Raw genomic sequence first — 19,907 nt, forward strand, 5'->3', positions numbered from 1 at the left:
TCCCAAACAAACACAAGCATGAATCTTTGGGTATGTACTCTATAGACTCCTTAGCATCTCCTTATTGCTATGTTGGCGCCATGATATGTAGACTCTTTGGAGTCTCTGATTCAGCTAGGTTTTCTATAGAAATGGTGCCCTTGATGGAAGCAACAATTGACTCTTATATCATGGATTGGGCAACCATTTTATCTGATAAAATGGCCAACCAAATCCTTGATTATAGAAGAAACAAGTTTGTTACTACCCAGATAATTCCCCCATTTTATATGAGTGCCTACATTATGGATACCATCTGCTTCAATTCTTATTACCCCATTTTAGGTTGGAAATGGACTCCATAAGGCCCAAATCCCATTCATATCTATCATAAGTATTTGTGGAAGGCCCATTATAGAAATCGTCTTTATAGAATTTGCCATGGTTTTGTCTTGCCCGTTCATTATGCTATATTCAACAAACCTGCTTCTCGGTTGTTCGATGAAGCTAGTGTCGACCTAACATCAATTGGTAGTTGGTTCGGTGAATAAAATTTCACCTACATCAGACTTTTTGGTAGCACTACAGATCCACATGTCCTCCCCTTATACATTCCTGATAAGCTATTGGCCAGAGAAATAGCTTATCAAATAACAGAAACAGGGATGTCCAGGAACCTTAAGGAGTCCAAAAAGAAAATGTGGCCTTCATTCCCCCTTCGATGTGGTACTTACACACTGCATGACTTCAAACATGCAGAGAAAGAAACAGAGAAAATAAAAATGTTAAAGTTAGCAGTCATTCCAAAGAGGCAGTATGATCCAAAAGTAATGGCCTACAACTTCACCTCTCATGTGAAACTTGCCAAGTTTGAACATGAGAAGGATGATTATGATGATTTGTTCACTTTAGCTGAGTTTTTTTCTCAGGTAAAAAATCTAGAAAAAATCAAATTGGGAACAAAGGGATTAGAGAGATTTATGAAGTTCAAAACATAGAGGTTGCAAACATTACTGCTGGACTTGTTAAATACTACCTCTATGGTGCAACATGAAGGCCACAGTGAAGAAAAGACTACTGAGAAGACTCCTGAAAAGGAGAAGACTCCTGAAAGGGAGAAGAGCCCTAAAAGGCAGAAAAGTCCTGAGCAGGAGCGAACAAATGAAGGAATTAGTGAGCTCCTTGATATCGATGTAAATATTGATTCCAACTTACTCAATGAATGGGACCAGTTCGACCTAATGATCGAGAACCAGAATGACTCCCAAAAGCTCACTACACCAAAATCGCCCGCAGCACAAGGGCTTGGAGTTATTAATGTTCCAATTGAATGGGCAATCAGCACACCCAACATTCAGCAAGATATTGAGATAATTCCTGAAAATCCACAAAGGCGATTGTACTGAAAATAGAAGAAATACCACCCCTAGATGTATTATACAGTCCAAAGCATAGGGCTGTGGTTAAAAGACAAAGGAAAAAGAGGAAAATTGACCAAGGACCTCTTTCAACTCCTCATGCCGAAATGATGACTGTGGTATGGAAAGACTCACAAGTTAATCCTTCTGAGGATTTGACCAAATTATCTCAGTATGCAGGGGCTTATAAAGCTGCAAAAATGGACAAAGCCTCGGAAGTCAGCTAGCTAATCAGGGAAAAGGATCAAAGGATCACTCAACTCGAAGAGAAATCGGCATAAGAATAGCAAAGGATTAGTCGCATTGAACAACAGCTAGCAGGCCAGAGACAACAAAATGAGCAACTAAAAGAACAGTTGAATCTGGAGAAGCAGAAGATTGATCAGAAGGCTCTCCAGAAACAACAGAAGTTGTCTCAAGAACTAAGCAAGCTTCAGATGGCAATTCAGCAGGAAAATAAGGCTAAAGAAGATCAAATTGCACAACTGCAATTACAGATAGAAAAGTTCAATGGTTATCCACAGGTTAGTGAATTCAGGAAAGAAGCCTTGGAAGTAACCAAAGCCTTATCCTGACAGTTAAACATCCTTTTCCATAATATATCATTGGCTAACCCATTGTGCACTATCTCTGCATCGCTGATTGAAAAGGCAGTTGACACTAGACTAGAATTTGAAAAGCAGATGAAAAGATAACAAATTTTCTCTCTTGGAAAAATTCAGAATAAGGCATGGCCGCCAATTTTCCAAAAATATAAGAATCACACAAGGAAATCTTGTTTTTGGAATGGGAGTCACAATTAGTAAAAGCCGAAAGAGCGACTTCTAGAGCCAAGACTACAATGAACGGTGTAATCGAGTTAGTAAATGACAGCTTATATATGGCTAACTTGATCTCTGATTGCTCTCCAAGAAAACTCCCGGAAACAAAAGCACTAGAAGAACAATGGAGATAGGATATGGCAAGAAGGGAAGAACAAATAAGCAAAGTGCAAAGCTTGACATGGGATGCATTCTGGTTTTTCCTAGTCAAGCCACGGAGTCAATAGATGGCCATGAAATACCTTTCCAACGCAATCAATCTCATGGTTACCGAACTCTTCGATGCTACATATACAGCCCAACTACATTCCAGGATGAGTCACCCTCCAGAGATTCAGCCAATGCTCTCAATTTGTCAGATGTAGGCGCAAGAGAAGAAATAGATTCAACGAATTAGTTCAAAGGCTATCGCACTATTGTTTTCATGAATCAAATCCCAGATTTTCATGTTTGCAGTTTTAACAGCTCATAATGATTTTTATTGATATTTAGTTTTTATTTTGATTATTTAAACCCTTTCATGTCTTTTAAGAAAGGGTTCTCAATTTGTTAATATTTGACTTAAGAAGTTGCAGTTTTGTACTTCTAAGTATTTTTATCAATAGTGGATCAGGATTCTACATTTTTGTGAAAGAAGCTTTTTAAGGACCTGCACTTCTGTATTTCTTGGAAGTTTTCTCAAATAAGAAAGTGGAATCGGAGTGTTGTTTACATCGGAAGGATTCAAATGCATGTGGTATTCCTATCACTGTTCTTGTCTTATCTCCTTATGTGAATAAACATTTCTTTTAAAAGTTGCTATTGATGATGCATGCTTTTTCAAACAATTCTTTAGCATATCATTTCTGAAGGTTTTAGAATTGTTATCATTTGAATATATATGTTAGCGATATACATAACGATGAATGCAATATGCTTTTATTACTATTCCGTTTAACTTTTTAAACGAAGTAATCATTATATGAATGCATCTTTCTATTGATGAATAAGCCATCTATATGATTATTCGTCTGTTAGAAATAATAAAAAATTGCATTGTTTACAAAATACCCAGGTTATATAGTTATATTTGTATATTTTGAGTTATAAGTTGAAACATCTATTCATCTCCATTATACAAAACAATCATCCATTAAACCATTCATTTAAGGGAAACTGGTCCCATAAATATCCAATCAGAGCCACCACACCAAACAGAAAAAGAGTTGCACTAAGGTCCAGACTGGGTGGTTATCCCCGATGTTGATGCAAGGATTTTAGAGGCATCAACAAGACCATACAAGTACTTTTCCATCCACAAAAGCTACTCTATATCTTTTATCTTCTAAACATGAAATAATGACTAGATTCTTTTTCAAAATTGGCACATATAAAACATTGTTGAGATGGACTGATCCAAACTTATGTAGAAACACAACAGAATATAGATATAAACATAAACATAGACATGCAACAAAAATAAATCTTCATTTCATTAATATCAAAGAACTGAAAGATGCTTACAAGCAGAATGGAAATAAACTAGCTCAGGAGATGGTAGCTTATCTCTGAGAAGAGATGTGGCAGATACATGCCTATGAATTGTGTTACAATGAGGCTCAAGGAACTTTTTGTTATTGAATAACAAACTTGGAAAATCATAAACAACCAAAACCCTAACCCCTAAGATATGGAATGCCAAGAGTTTATGGGCCCTGTTGGGGTTAGTTGGGCAGCCAAGTTCCCAAGGTCATAAATTGGTCATATGATCTCTATTTGGCGCGTACGATACCTCATTGGAAATATTTCTATGATTACTATAGGATTTTCAGCAGGCCCTTTCCTATGGTTATGGGTATGATGCAAACCTCAAAAAAACACCGTTTTGGAGGTTAAAAAAACCATGGAGGTTCACGACCCGAAAAAATGCTAAAAATAGTAAATGCTGCTATAATCAAGGAAAATGATGAAACTGACTAGAGGTCTAGGTGGAATGGGTTTGTGGACACTAATATCCACCTGGATCAATCCTCCCTCTTTAGGAAGCAAGGGTTCCCATTGCGTGCAAATCCTCCATAAGGTGAGGAAATTTCTGTTGAACCTAATCCCAGGTGAACCACTTGCCCTAGTGAAGGAGTTGGCCTACTTTGACAACTTGGTATAGATAGATCCTGTGCTCGCAAGTGTTCTTGATCTGTTTATACATGATCCTATCAATAGTGGCCTATTTGATGAAACTTGGGTTAAGCTTTGTTGTTGTCAGCTGCTCAGCAACGTCGGATGTGTCCAACAATGGGGGAAAGTATGGTTGTAGTCGGTCCACATTAAATACTGGGTGCAGGCCAAGAAACAGTGGAATGTTGAGATCAAAGGAATTTTACCCTATATCCTTGGTGATGGTTTATGGCCCATATCAGAGCGGGTGAAGCTTGCGGTGGGTCCCAACAAGGCACTCCTTTTGAAATGTAACCAAACTTTGGTTCCCACCTAGAACTTGTGTGGCACCTGATGTTGATTATGACGTTGCTTGTACTTAGCATTGGCTTTGTCCAATATGTCATGGACTTGCTGCAGGATGTGCCGAATATGCTCAATGAATTTGTTAGCCCTGTTAGCTTCGGACTGGACATGAGCCAAATCTACCTGAGTAGTTGTAAAAATTATGACCACATAAATGGGACATAGTGGTTGGGATCCTAATCCCACCTGAAAGGGGATGTGGCTAGTTTAGCTATAGAGAGCCATGTTGTAGTTGTGCTGGATATAGGGGAGGATTTCATCCCATGTGTGTGGATGCTTCGAGTTGTGCATGTGTAGAATGTGCACGATCATCCTGTGGACAACCTTTGTTTGGCCATCAGTTTGGGGGTGGAAGGTCATGGACTTAGTGAGCTTGGTATCCAACATCGATCAAAGGCCAGACCAAAATGTATTTAGGTTTTAACCCTGTATAGAAATTACTTGCAAATGAGTTCTTAAAAAAATAAAATATACAATGACGAGAGCATAAAACATAAAATAGATAAACACAAAGATTTTCCCATAGATCCCAAAACTAGGACTAACAGATTGGTTTTTCATTATATTCCTTTCAATGTTACAATACATATATATACATGTCGAAGCATCTATAAACACCAATCCACTAACCCTCGATTAGAACATAACTATAGTTCCCTTAACCAGATCTACAAAATACCATGGGCAGAAAACCATCGTGCCTAAAACTATGTCCGAAACCCATGCACAAAACCATAGGTAGGTCTGCCGAGCTAATATAGGATTATCCCAAAGCGTACCCACACTCATTCAAAGAAGGACTTAGAAATGGATTATTTTGTGATACTCTTCTTACAGGACACCAGAATGTCCATCTTACAGAATCTGTTGATGACCACAAAAACATAGTCATTTCCATGCTTAGTCGTTTCTGGAGTTGTTATGACCCCCTAAACGATGTTTTTTTGAGGTTTGCATCATCTCATCCAAAATCTATATTATCTCTATATTTCTTTGGATAATCATCATCAATGTCGGTTGCGTAAGCATTTTTTTTTCCTTTTCCCTTTTTATCACTCTCATTTAGTACATTGATTCATATAGTGACTAAATTTATGACAATGAAAGCATTAAATATTTGACATGTATTTCTTTCCTTAATAAGCGAGCTTTCCTTTTTCTTTTTGATTATGGAAACCAAACTTCTTCTTTCCTCCATTATTCTTCTTAAAACAAGCTGAAAATCCTTGATAAGGTTCTTCCTTGCCATCTCTTGATAAAAGCCTTAATCCTTCTTAAGCACAACAATTCCATAGTTCTTCAAATGAAGGAGCTTCCTTCCAGCTACTTATACCTACTGCAAATGCATCCCATGATCTAGGTAGACCATTGAGTGTTGTATTCACAAGTTCCTTTTCAAATAGATTTTCATAAATTGCTTGAATTGGGTCCCTTATTTGAGATATTTTTACAAAATATGAGCCCACAATGTCATCGCTTGTAATCCTTATATCATGAAACTCATTCTTCAAGCTCATGGCTTTACTAATGTTTTTAACAGTAAACATATTAGTTAGGGATTCATACATATTATTAGAAGAATCAAGCTTTTCAATATAGGGAATTAGATGATATCTAATGGAATCAACAATAAGATTCAAGGAAATTATATTATCTTCCTTGAACTTTTCATTTCTTGCAGTATCTATTGGTTCTACAAACTTCCCTATCACAATATCCAAAATTGTTCCTTGCAAGAATAAGATCAATCCTAAGTTTCCAAGCTCTGAATTTTGAGTCTCCTTCTAACTTGTTCATAGATTTCATATAGGAAGACATAGATGTAGATAAAAAAGAAGGACTTTAGAAACAATGATCTCAATGTAGGGTTTCTTCATGAAGAGTGATCTCAGTGTTCTCTTGTTCACCAAAGCACTAATACAATGTTGATTTTTATAGTGCAATAGATACTAGAGCAATATTTCTAAAAATTGATAATTACTTCTAATGATGTTTATCTTCTTTTAATTTTTATAATATATCATTAAATAATTATACTTCATATATTTAACCATACAAGAATAATAGAACAATATAGATCAAAATGCACAAAGAGAGCACAAGATTTACCCCTGGAAAACCTACTATGTGGAAAAACCCAGTAACCCTTTTCAATAGAGAAAGTATTTAGTTCAACAAGAGACACACCTAGACCTCTAGTCAACCATTAGGTCAAACTGACCTTCAACAAATATATGGTCAAACTTGGTCTTCTCCCTCCAAGTCAAGCCTTCCAATATGATCCAAAACTCTGCCTTCTAACCTACCCTAATTTGAATTTCGACCTCTTTGTTCTGCCTAGAAACCCAGAAATTTCGGCCCCTGCAACTGCCCATAATTTTGGCCCCCTCTAACAAGACAACCCAAAAAATATTTGAACCAAGAAAGAGAGAATCTATCCATACGTGCAAGCTTGAAGAGAGAGAAACATGTGTAATTCATCCTCCTTGTCCTTCTTATTATTTGCTTGCTTGTTCAAAAGGTCCTTGATGAGAGAGATGCAAAATTGGTGCCATGAGGAGGAGGTCAAACTACCTTTATATAGTGATCTACGTAGGTTGAATGAGTGTGAATCTTCTAGGGCCGACTTGACTTGGAGGGAGGTGATCAACATGACAATCTTGGAGTCAAAATTTTAAAATTTTTAAATTCAATTTTTCTTCTTTAAAAAATCCAAATGAGACTTGACTCAAAATATATTTTCTTTTGACTCTAGCATGAAGAACATGCTTTACAATAATCAATATAAATACATCAAAGTCCAAAATATACATTATGAATACCTACCATAGTTAAAAAATTCAACATCTAACATTCATGGAGCAAGGTTGTACCCTTCAGTTATCTTAGTCACTCCATTAATCGACTGGATTATGTTTATGGAAGAGCTTGATTATAAGGAGTAGTTAAATTTTTTAAGAATATTCCTAAACCTTCAAAACAACTTAAACATAACATCATATAAGATACCTCGAAATATTCAACTAGTTTATGAGAGTGACGACCGAATGGAACAACATGGATAACCCGAGCTTCTCTTTTCATTAGAAATAACCACAAGTTCCAAAACCTTGATCGGTAAGATAAATTTTATGGTGTGGGCATGTGCAACTAGTTTAAATCCATAAAACTAAATTACCTCGTCAAATACTTCAAAGATATCAATGTTGGGCTGATAGATTGTGTAAACAATTGTACGCCTCACATCAATGGTATTTCTAACTATTTTCATAACTATAGTTGTGGCAAGGTCATCTAGTCCTGAGGTTGGTTCATCCATAAATATGATAGAAGGATTGGCCACAAGTTCTACTGCTATAGTCAATCGTTTATGTGGTTTTGTTGGCAGAACATTTAGTCCAGGGGGACCAACAATTGAATCCTCTCAAAGAATTCAACTCAACTACCTCCATTACTTCTTCCCAGAACTGCTACATTCCCAATAAATTTAATTCGACCACCGAATATATATATAGAGAGAGGGGGGGAACACAAGGTAAAATCACTCATGTTTCTTGTTTCTTCAACATCACTTCCAAAATGAAGTCATGCCAAATAAATAAGGGATCCATGAACTATTACTTGTGGTGAATCAATGTCGTTTTGCTCACAACAGCCCAAGATACGAGCAAAGGTATGTTGGTTTTTGGTAAAACCAGAAATGTTGATGTTTCCACCTATTTTTCTTCTTGCCAAAAAATCCATCATGGTGGTCTTTCCAGTGTAACTAACTCCCACTAACGCTATCAAAATGCCCAGTCTAAAATATCTATTAACAACTACAGTTGGGGTTGAAATGGAAGGACCATACCCTTCTATGTCATTCTAGATGTTGCAACAGTCATTGCCTCCAATCTATCCGACATAGAATTAACAGAAGACACACCAATTCTTGAAATTTCACCAGCACGACCTACAATCCATTGCACAATAATTTATTAATAACCAATCCAATCCAGAGTAGTAAATAACTTCCAATGAAAATTGAAGTTCCTCTTCCAACGTTCAAATGTGGATTCTACAATGGCCTTCCCTCTAGATCCATCAAAAGAGGTTAGTTTAACAGCTATATTTCCTCATGTTCTATTTTCCTGTTGTTCCTACAAAGTATCTTCGGTCACCATGGCCTGGGCTTTCTCGAGAATTGTATGATTGATTGATTCAATAAGAAAATCAACAACAAGGTACTATCAAATATATGGTGATAAATAAACATCAATCAATACAATTATAAATGTAATATATGTTGTGATATACTCAATGTGATCTTTTTTATAACAATAATATTCGTGACATTTCAAAATTATCATTGATCTATATCCAAAGATAATTATTTCATGTACTGCCCTACCCGACACAAATATAGAATCATCATGACTGGCGACCTACCCTTATTTCTAACCAGTGTGAAAAGATCGCAAAGCATGATTTAAAACAAGGGTAGTCAGGAGGTCATCTCGTTGGGCGATCCATTTGGATTATATCAATAGTAGCATGACGTTATCCTGTCACTCCATATAGAGATAAAAAAATGGGGACATGACGTCAGCGTCTTTTCTGAAGCTAATAAAATTTTAGAATAATTAAAAAAAAAAAAAATTATATATGATTTTAACTTTACAATTTAGAAAATCAAAATATTGTATTGTCAAATTTATCGAGATGGATGTTATATGTCTTTAAAGACATAATAAAATTACAATTTAATTATTGTGTATGTTTTTTTATGTTTATAGATGTTTATCAACTATTTAATTTATATGGTTGGGCTAATTATTATTATTATTTGATTTAATGTGCTATTACAACATCTTAACCATCATAAAATATAAAATATCTCTCAATCTAACAATATTTCCACGTGTGTTTGTTCATTTGAAACATTGTTGTGAAAATTATTACTAGATTACTTTATCATAATTACCCTTCCATCATTTTTGTTTTCAAAATTGAAATTGTGCTGCATAAGAATATATTTTACAAATCAAAATTATGATGCACAAGAATTTATTTTTGTTAATCTCTATTGATTAGACCATATTTAACTAGATAAAAATAAATAAGATTGAAGTAGAAGAGGAATTTTCATTTGATTTGTTGCAGTATCTTCAAATCCAACAAGCACGATAATCATAGTGATGGCAGTCAAGGGAAAATCCTCTCGGTCGATGGATTAGAGATTTTATTCCAGAACAAACTGCATTGCATGATGTTGTTTTTGTTTTGGCTATAAGTAATTATTTTTATTATTTTTTTGAGATATATATTGTTGTATTTGTTATATAACTAGTAATTGCACCAGATTTTGCAAAGGAAGCGCCGTAAGGAATAAATTTGAGAAAAAATCGCGACATATAAAAGATTACTGAATATAAAAATTACTAAACAAAATTTTATTCAAAATTAGAAGATAAAGAGAAGTCAATTACATAATGCCAAATTTAGAGATTCTATAACCTTTCCAACATAGATTGCCTCTCAATATTCAAAGATGCTCTTTCAAGTTCCAATATCAAATATTTAATAAAAAAGATGCTCTTTTTCAATATTGAACTGCCTCACCTGATCAAAAGCTTACAGTCTTTTACCACTTTCTCTTCTCCTAACTTCAATTACAATAAAATAAAGAGCTAAAATTTTTGAATGTTACTCATCAAAAATCAATGACGGACTCTTAATTGTTTGATTGGTTGTTAATTGCTTTTAGGATAGATTTACCATTGTGGAAAAAATATCATAGATATCCATGTGATGATTCAACAAGCATTACTTTGTCACACCCTATCTCTCTTTTTCACATGCACTCCACAATTAGTTGCAGCTGAAGAGGTTTTACTTTACATGTTACTTTATGAAACCCCTAGACAAGTTCAGAGAATAGGAAGGTAGATATGGTTACAACATGTTGATTAGTTAAAAAAAGAGTCTTGATTGTGTAGTATATCATGATATTGAGTAGGTTGAACGCCTTGTTGAGATTTTCTGTTTGGAGTAAAATAGGCAAAAATCTCTGTAGGTGACAACAATAGAAATTCAGTTCCTAGATTAGCTCCAGGTTGTTGGGAGATGATTAATGCCTCCTATATTTGATGTGAGTGAGTTAATGAGGTGGTTAGATTCTCTTTGTTATATAACAGGCAACCATTCGGATTGTTTGCTATGAGGGTGAGAGTTTTGTGAGGATTTCATTATGTAATCCCTGTTTGATTAATAAATTGTCGATGCCTATGTTGTGTGGACGTAGCCCAGATTGTTTGGGTGAACCACGTTAATTCCTGTGTCTTGATGTGCTTGTTTTATCTGCTGTGTATTTGATTTAATTCAGCTGTGCATCTGATCTCCAACAATTGGTATCAGAGCATGTTGGAGGCGCTGTTGATTGCTGGAGGCCGAGAACTGAGGCGAGTTGGATTTACGTACTGGAGGTGGAGCGCTGCAGTAATGTGGCTTCTGTTAGCTGAAGCAAAAGTTTCCAAGCGGATTTAAGCTCAGTCGTCCACAAAGCCAAGGACGAGGTCGTCGTTGTGCCGCGGGTCCCAAACCTGGAGCCTCAAGAAGGCAGAGGCGATCGTGCTGGTGCGTGGAGTTTATTGCTGCTGCGTGGATCATTTGCTGGCAGCGTGCCTGAAGGTATTACGACCTACGTGGAGCCTTGATTGCTTACCTGTGCGTGGAGCGTTTGACTGGAGGTATGCCTATGTGCTGTCGTATATGCGCTAACAGAAAGAGCGTTTGGAATATTTTTTTTTTGTTGCCAGCGTTTAATAAAAGACAGCACGCCGAGGAGAGCAGTATATAACCTGCGTGGATATATGTTATATATATTTTCAAAATAGCGTGGATTTCTGTATTTAAAAACTGCGTGGAAACAAGATTTTTCGAAGTTTAGTTATAACCCAGTTCGATGGCCCTTCTTCTGCTCTGTTACGATATGTAAACTTATCGCTCTGTTCGGTTCCCTTATATCTCTGCTCAATCAACTATCCTTCGAATGAACGAATGTCAGATTCGGTATCCCACGTCCACGTTTCATGCGTAATTTGTATGCCGTAACAGATATGCTCAAGCTTTTTTTTATGAACAATTGTTTTATATGATGGTACATGTCTCGCATATGGTGAATGCATGTGGTGGAGTTTTATATGATGCGTACATGTGCTCAAGCTTTTTTATATGAACAATTGTTTTATATGATGGTACATGTCTCACATATGATGAACGCATATGGGTGAACGCATAAGGTGGAGTAGTTTTTTGGTGGAGCGGATCAATTCCTTCCATTGGTGATTCGAACTTTTTTTTTGGTGAGCGGTGTGATATATATATTTGTTATAAATTGCAGAATTGGTACATTGTGATTCACACAGCAGAATATTGTTTTTAAAGGCAAAGACAGAAAGGCATAGGCAGTTTTTTTTTCTATTGCTGGTATTTAAAGTGGATTTTGGAGATTATTGTTTTTTGATTGATACAAATGGCGAAAACTCAAAGTGCCCGGTTCGAAATCGAGAAATTTAATGGTAAAAATAATTTCGAGATCTGGAAGGTAAAGATGCATGATCTGCTGGTACAGCAGGGCGTGGCAAAGGCATTGTTTGGCAGGTCCAAACTGCCTTCCTCCGTGACCGATGATGAGTGGAATGAATTGGATGGAAGAGCCTTGAGCAGAATTCGGTTGTGTTTGGCTGATGATGTTTTATTTAACATCGTGTCAGAGAAGACTGCAGCTGGTTTGTGGACGAAGTTGGAGAAGCTGTATATGACGAAATCCTTGACAAATCGGATTCTCCTGAAACGACAGCTTTACGGTTTGCGGATGAAAGAAGGTACCTCGATTACTGATCACCTGAATGTTTTTAATACCTTACTGGTGCAATTAGACAGTCTAGATGTGAAATTTGATTCAGAGGATAAGGCAATAACTCTATTGTGTTCATTGCCCGAATCCTGGGATCACTTTGTTACTTCCATAAGCTTTAGTACAGCAGACATTCTTGAGTTTGACGATGTTGTTGGAGCCTTGTTGTCTGAGGAGACGAGGAAGAGGTCGAATGCAGACACCTCTACGTCAGAGGTAATGATGGCCAGAGGTCGCTCAAGAGAGAGACACTCCGGGGGAAAGCATAGCGACTCTCGTTCAAAGTCCAAAGGAAAGAAGACAAAGGTGAAGTGTTGGCATTGTGGCAATGCAGGACATCTGAAAAAGGATTGCTGGAAGCGAAAGCAGGCTGCTAAAGAAGGTTCTTCGACAGAAAAGAAAGAAGCCAACACCACAGATACAGGTTCAGTATCTGGTTCAGGTATGAGTGATGAGGTATTGTCTGTTAATGTTTCAAAACATGATCAACATTGGTTGTTAGATTCCGGGGCATCTAACCACATGTGTATTCATAAAGATTGGTTTAAGACATATAGATCAGTTGATGATGGAGTCGTGTACATGGGTAATGATGTCACTTGCAGTATTGTTGGAATAGGAAGTATACAACTGCAAATGTTAGATGGCACAACCAAATTGTTAACTGATGTGAGACATGTACCAGATCTAAGAAAAAATCTAATTTCATTAGGAGCACTGGATACGAATGGATATAAAACTGTAATTCAAGGTGGAGTTATGAAAATCTATAAAGGTATTTTACTAGTGATGAAGGCTAAGAAGGTAGGAAATCTTTTTCAATTAGAAGGTAGAACTGGGTCATATCATGTGTCGGTGTCTGAACAGGACAGTAGTTCCATTCGCCTATGGCATCAAAGGTTGGGCCATATGAGCGAACGAGGGTTGAAAATTTTGGCTGACTGCAAGTTACTTCCTAATCTAAGATCTGGAAAGTTAGATTTCTGTAAACATTGTCTTTTTGGTAAACAAAGTAAACAAAAGTTTAAAACAGGCAAACATACTAGTAAAGGCATACTTGATTATATCCATTCAGATGTTTGGGGTCCAGCCCCTACAGCGTCATATGGTGGCTCGTCATATTTTGTATCGTTTATTGATGACTTTTCTAGAAAAGTGTGGGTCTACATGTTGAAAAGGAAGTCTGATGTTTTTACAATTTTCAAGCAGTTTAGAGCATTGGTAGAAAACAACACTGGTAGAACTATAAAATGTTTAAGAACTAACAATGGTGGTGAGTTTTCCTCCAAGGATTTTGACAGCTATTGCAAGGATGCAGGGATCGAGAGACATAAGACCACGGTTTATACTCCTCAGCAGAATGGAGTTGCTGAACGCATGAACAAGACTCTTCTAGAGAGAGCAAGGTGTATGCTGAGTAACGCCGGGTTGCAAAAGGAGTTGTGGACGGAAGCAGTGGCAACAACTTGTTATGTGATAAACTGATCTCCATCAACGGCGATAGGCTGCAAGGTTCCGCAAGAGGTATGGAAAGGACGCCCTTGTGACTATTCTAAACTCAGAGTGTTTGGTTGTGAAGCATATGCTCTAGTGCCTAAACATCAGCGAACTAAATTAGATCCAAAGTCTAAAAGGTATATCTTTGTTGGGTATGGTGATGGAACAAAGGGATATAGATTGTGGGATCCTACTACCCGCAAAATCATCATCAACAGAGATGTAAAGTTTAATGAATCCTCTCTTGTACAGTTAGATGTAGATAGTAGATTGAAACAGGATGATGTATTTGATTTCCAACACATTCAGTTTGACAGCATTTCTAATGATAGTCATAACGACCATAGTTCAGATTCTAGTCATGAACAAGTTTCAGAATCAGATTATGAACAGGGTTTAGATGGAGGTCATGAACAGGGTTCAGATGGAGGTCATGAACAGGTCTCAGATGGCGATCATAAAGAAGTTCCTACAGATGATAGACAGCCAATTGTGGAAGCACCAGAAACATTCTTAAGGAGGTCTACAAGGATCAAACGCCCTCCGAGAAGGTATGATGATCATGTTACTTCAGTTGCTTTGATCGCTAATGATGATGAACCTTTGTGTTATCAGGAAGCTGTAGAAGGTTCAAATAGTGACAAGTGGAAAGCAGCCATGAAGGATGAAATGATGGCCTTAAGTAAGAATGGTACATGGGATCTGGTTGAGCTTCCGAAAGGCAGGAAAACTGTGGGGTGTAAATGGGTTTTCAAGCTGAAACGAGGTGTGAATGATACGGAAGACAGGTACAAAGCACGGCTGGTTGCAAAAGGGTTTTCTCAGAAAGCCGGTATTGACTTTCATGAGATTTTTTCACCAGTGGTTAAAATTGTTTCAATTAGAATTGTGTTAGCATTGGTGGCTTTGCTTGATTTAGAGTTGCAGCAGTTAGATGTTAAGATTGCATTTCTACATGGTGACTTAGATGAGGAAATATATATGGAACAACCGGAAGGGTTTGTTCACCATCGCAATGAGAAATTTGTCTGCAGGCTCAAGAAGTCATTATATGGCCTGAAGCAGTCGCCTCGGCAGTGGTATAAGAAGTTTGATTCTTTCATGTTGAGTCATAAATATGTTAGAAGTGAATATGATCATTGTGTTTATTTTAAACAGTTGAATAATGGCATATTCATTATCTTGGTATTGTATGTTGACGATATGCTTTTAGCAAGCAAAAGCATAGAAGAAATCAACAGGTTGAAGGCTCAGATGGCAAGGACATTTGATATGAAAGATCTAGGACCTGCAAGACAGATTTTGGGCATGGAGATTTTCAGAGACAGGAGCAATGGTAAGCTATGGCTATCACAACAAAAGTATATTGAGAAAATACTTTTGAGGTTTGGTATGAATAATGTGAAGCCTGTTTCAGTCCCTTTAGCTTCCCATTTTAAGCTTTCTTCGAGTTTATGTCCTAATACAGATGAAGAAAAGGATTATATGTCTAGAATTCCATATGCCAATGTAGCAGGGCGTTTAATGTATGCGATGGTTTGTACTCGACTAGATATTTCACATGCAGTTGGGGTTGTCAGCAGGTACATGGCAAATCCAGGTAAAGAACACTGGTCAGCAGTGAAATGGGTGCTTCGGTATCTGAGAGGCACAAGTAGTTATTGTATCACTTACAATAAGAGTAGTGAATTTGTTTGCGGATATGTTGATTCCAATTTTGCAGGTGATTTGGATAAGAGAAGGTCAACTTCAGGGTATGTCTTTACTCTTGCAGGTGGAGCTATAAGTTGGATGTCAAAGCTACAGAACATTGTCGCGATATCCACTACTGAAGCAGAATACATTGCTGCTTCTCATGCTTGCAAAGAAGCAATTTGGTTGAAAGGTTTGTTTGGTGAATTTGGTAGGTTGCAGGACAACATCAAGTTATTTTGTGATAGTCAAAGTGCAATACATTTGGCTAAGAATCCGGCCTATCATAGTAAATCAAAGCATATACCGATCAAGTACCATTTTGTAAGACAGGTTATCACTGAAAGGGGAGTCTCTCTTGAAAAGGTGCATACAAAGGAGAATTGTTTAGACATGTTCACGAAACCAGTTTTGTTAGAGAAGCTACGCTGGTGTTTGGCTTCTCTTGGCTTGCAGAAAAAATAAAATAATAATAACAGGGCATCAGGCTAATTGTTGTCAAGGTGGAGATTGTTGAGATTTTCTGTTTGGAGTAAAATAGGCAAAAATCTCTGTAGGTGACAACAATAGAAATTCAGTTCCTAGATTAGCTCCAGGTTGTTGGGAGATGATTAATGCCTCCTATATTTGATGTGAGTGAGTTAATGAGGTGGTTAGATTCTCTTTGCTATATAACAGGCAACCATTCGGATTGTTTGCTATGAGGGTGAGAGTTTTGTGAGGATTTCATTATGTAATCTCCTGTTTGATTAATAAATTGCCGATGCCTATGTTGTGTGGACGTAGCCCAGATTGTTTGGGTGAACCACGTTAATTCCTGTGTCTTGATGTGCTTGTTTTATCTGCTGTGTATTTGATTTAATTCAGCTGTGCATCTGATCTCCAACACGCCTAGGTCCAATGCTTTGACAATAGAGCATTAGTAGTACAATCTTAGGAATGGATGTATCATATGAAAGGTTACTCCTAGATAAAGGAAATTATGGTTGTACCATACCCCCTAAATGTTTTCATAATAAGTTGGGTTTAGTTTTGTTGCTTAAAAAACTTGGTGTAATTTCATAATAGGTTTGAGCCTAAAAGACTCTTTGCTTAACATTATTGAAATGAAGATTAATTTATTTACCTTATTTTGGGAATAATTCCATGTTCCAAATCCATTTTTTTAACAAACTTCTAAGCCATTGACATGCATCATGATCGCATTGAAAACCTAGAGAAATGAATCTCTCTACAGGGAAGGAAAGCTGCAGAGAATTCAAGCTCAGACAATTGAAATTTCAGCAAGCCCCTAGTAGAGGAATTCTCCATCAACATGGCATAACATGGTTGATAAAATCACCATTATGCAAAATCCTTATTATTCCAATAAACGTTTATGTAAAAACCAATGAAATGAAGATATAGTCTATTTCTCCATCAATTTGTAAGAATCTACACAACCGACACAATAGGAAAAGATGGTTTCTTTGTAGAAGTCGTAATTTTTTTTTTAAGGAACTCTTCTATCAAAGTTTCTCTTCCTTTCTGTAACACTATATCAACACTATTTACACAACCAAAAAACATGTAAAAATACCATGCAAAATATATAACACATTCCATATATTAATGGTAACATAAAATAATACCACAAAAAAATATTACATATTCCACATATATATAACCATATTATAAAAATAATAAAATTATGAAGCATTTATTACCCACCTCCACCCAACACCATATAAAGGTTCGAAGGTTATGAAGAAAATATATAATGTCTTAATGTGTACACAATTTTTCATTTTTGTAAGAGTTACATGTTCATAGGAAAGCAAATACATTACAATACATTTCTCTCCTTGCACATCTAATGGCAATCTCTTTCTTATGGACATATGTCTTATAATTGTGTCAGTTTAGTTGTGGCATGGTTAAAGAATGACCATATGGCCTAAAGACTTGTGGAAGTTGTGATCTCTTGTGACTTTTTGAATCCAGGTTTCTATTTATTTATTCATGCAGTGTAAATTTCATGTTTTTGTAATTATGTGTTAAGAATAATGTGGAAAAGTTGTAGATCGTTCATGCGTGGTGAGATCTCAAGTATATTTTTCCATTGATAATTCATTATGATTGTAAAGATGAATAAGTCTAGGTTGGTTTTGACGGGCTTATTATCATTGGGTTGTAGTTGCTTGCTACATATACACACAACATTTTAGTCTACAAAAATGAAAATAAGTACTCGGTGATAAGACAACTGTGATGAAATAACAACAGAGATAGTGCAATTTTTAAAAATATACATAATTTTGAAAGAAACTTTCCTAAACATACGAGAGATGTAGTCACCTAGCATCACAATTGCAAAAAGACTAGCATTCAAAGAGTTGAAATGAGATCGGTCATACAAAAACTTCTACAACATAATTGTTTTAAATAAGATGGGAAAAATAACATCACACAACACATTAGTGGAATACGGATAGAAAAAATCTAAAATATGTCGATGTCAAGCTTCTCTGGAAAGAATACACATAAGAAGATATATTCATAAAATCAACGAAGCAAACCACAACAAATTAAATACTACAAAAACTTTCTTTTCTTAAAGAAAATAAAAATAGGAAGGATTGAGAGAGGTATTTACCTGAAAGATCCACCTTTTCATAATAATAATGGCAACATTGAAGCACCATCATTGCAACATAGCAAAAAGTTCCCACTCAACACTATACTAGTCCTCCATTTTTCTTGATGCATTGTTCAAAAGAAAAATGTGTTCTTGAGACTTTTATTTCATTGCTACGGATAAAAAATGCACAATAAAAATTGAACTCTTCCAAAATAATTTTCTATCCAAAAAATTATGTTGTGGGAAAATAAATAATTTTATATTATTGAAAATTTAAAACAGTAAGAAATCATCACTCAAAGAAAAAGTTACATTTTTCATCTATTAAATATCAACACATCTTCATCGCAGTCTCACTAATAGCTATTTACAAAACAGTTCAAGAAAAAAAGAAAATCTCTTTTGATAGAAACTTTCTTGGCGTTGCGTGTACATTTCTTTCTCTGAATCTTCCAAGAAACACACATATATGCCAACAATGCCTTCGTCTTCATCACACTCTTGCTAATAGCTATATGCAAAATACCCATCAACTACTACTGTTATTGCACAAGGAGGTTTGTATATCCTAAAAGAGATTGTTTACATGTTTGAACATTTTACTCGTGAAGTTGAAGAGGAGAGGGTGGATGAAAGCAAACCTACATGTTTTTTGTGAAGAAAGGATGCAAAATATTTATGTGCATTCACTCTAGAAACGTGCAACTTTTATTGGATATCAGCACAACAATATTGACAAGAGTGGAAGGACTTCCTCCTGAAACTAAAATTCCCTTAAATTCGTAAAATACAGAACTATCGTTTAGGTTTGAATGTGAAGAACGATGGGAAAATGGTCAAAGAGATTTTAGTGACTTTATTCCTGTTTTGTCCTGATACATTATCTGACACCAATTGTGTTGAAAATGCATAATAATATTTTACATGAATTATATAAATTGTTATAAAGTAGCATTTTTTGGGTAACTGCTCACCTCTAAACCCTGCTCACCTGCAAGAAAAATTAGAACTAATCAACCTTAGTTTGTCACTGGAGTTAAAATCGAAAATTTAATATAGTGACCAAACCTTGAAAGGAAAACTTACCACAAGAACTAGAGTTTGGATGGAATGATGAATAAATAGACCAATCCTTGAAAGAGAAACCCTCTTCTGGAGAACCAAGAGCAGAATAAGCCTCCACGTTAAGCCATCAAGAAATTGTTCAACGAGAAACGATCATTTGATTACTTTTTGGACGTGCCCATTACACGCCATAACTATTAGGTTTATCTTAACTATTAACTATTAATCCGATGACCTAAAATTTTTCAATCTTCTAACATTTCATCCAATGGTGCACACTAGTACGCAGTGGCAACTGGTGGAGTCGTTCTCAAAGGGGAACATCTTACGGTGTAATTAATAGTTAAACTTGATTAATGAATAACCTATGATTAACCTTAAGCTTGATTAATGATCATGCTTATGATTAATGGTTAACC

The sequence above is a fragment of the Pinus tabuliformis genome, chromosome 8 (assembly GCF_031772625.1).
Source record: "Pinus tabuliformis cultivar Carrire ecotype Pingquan chromosome 8, CPIR1, whole genome shotgun sequence".
NCBI lineage: Eukaryota > Viridiplantae > Streptophyta > Pinopsida > Pinales > Pinaceae > Pinus > Pinus tabuliformis.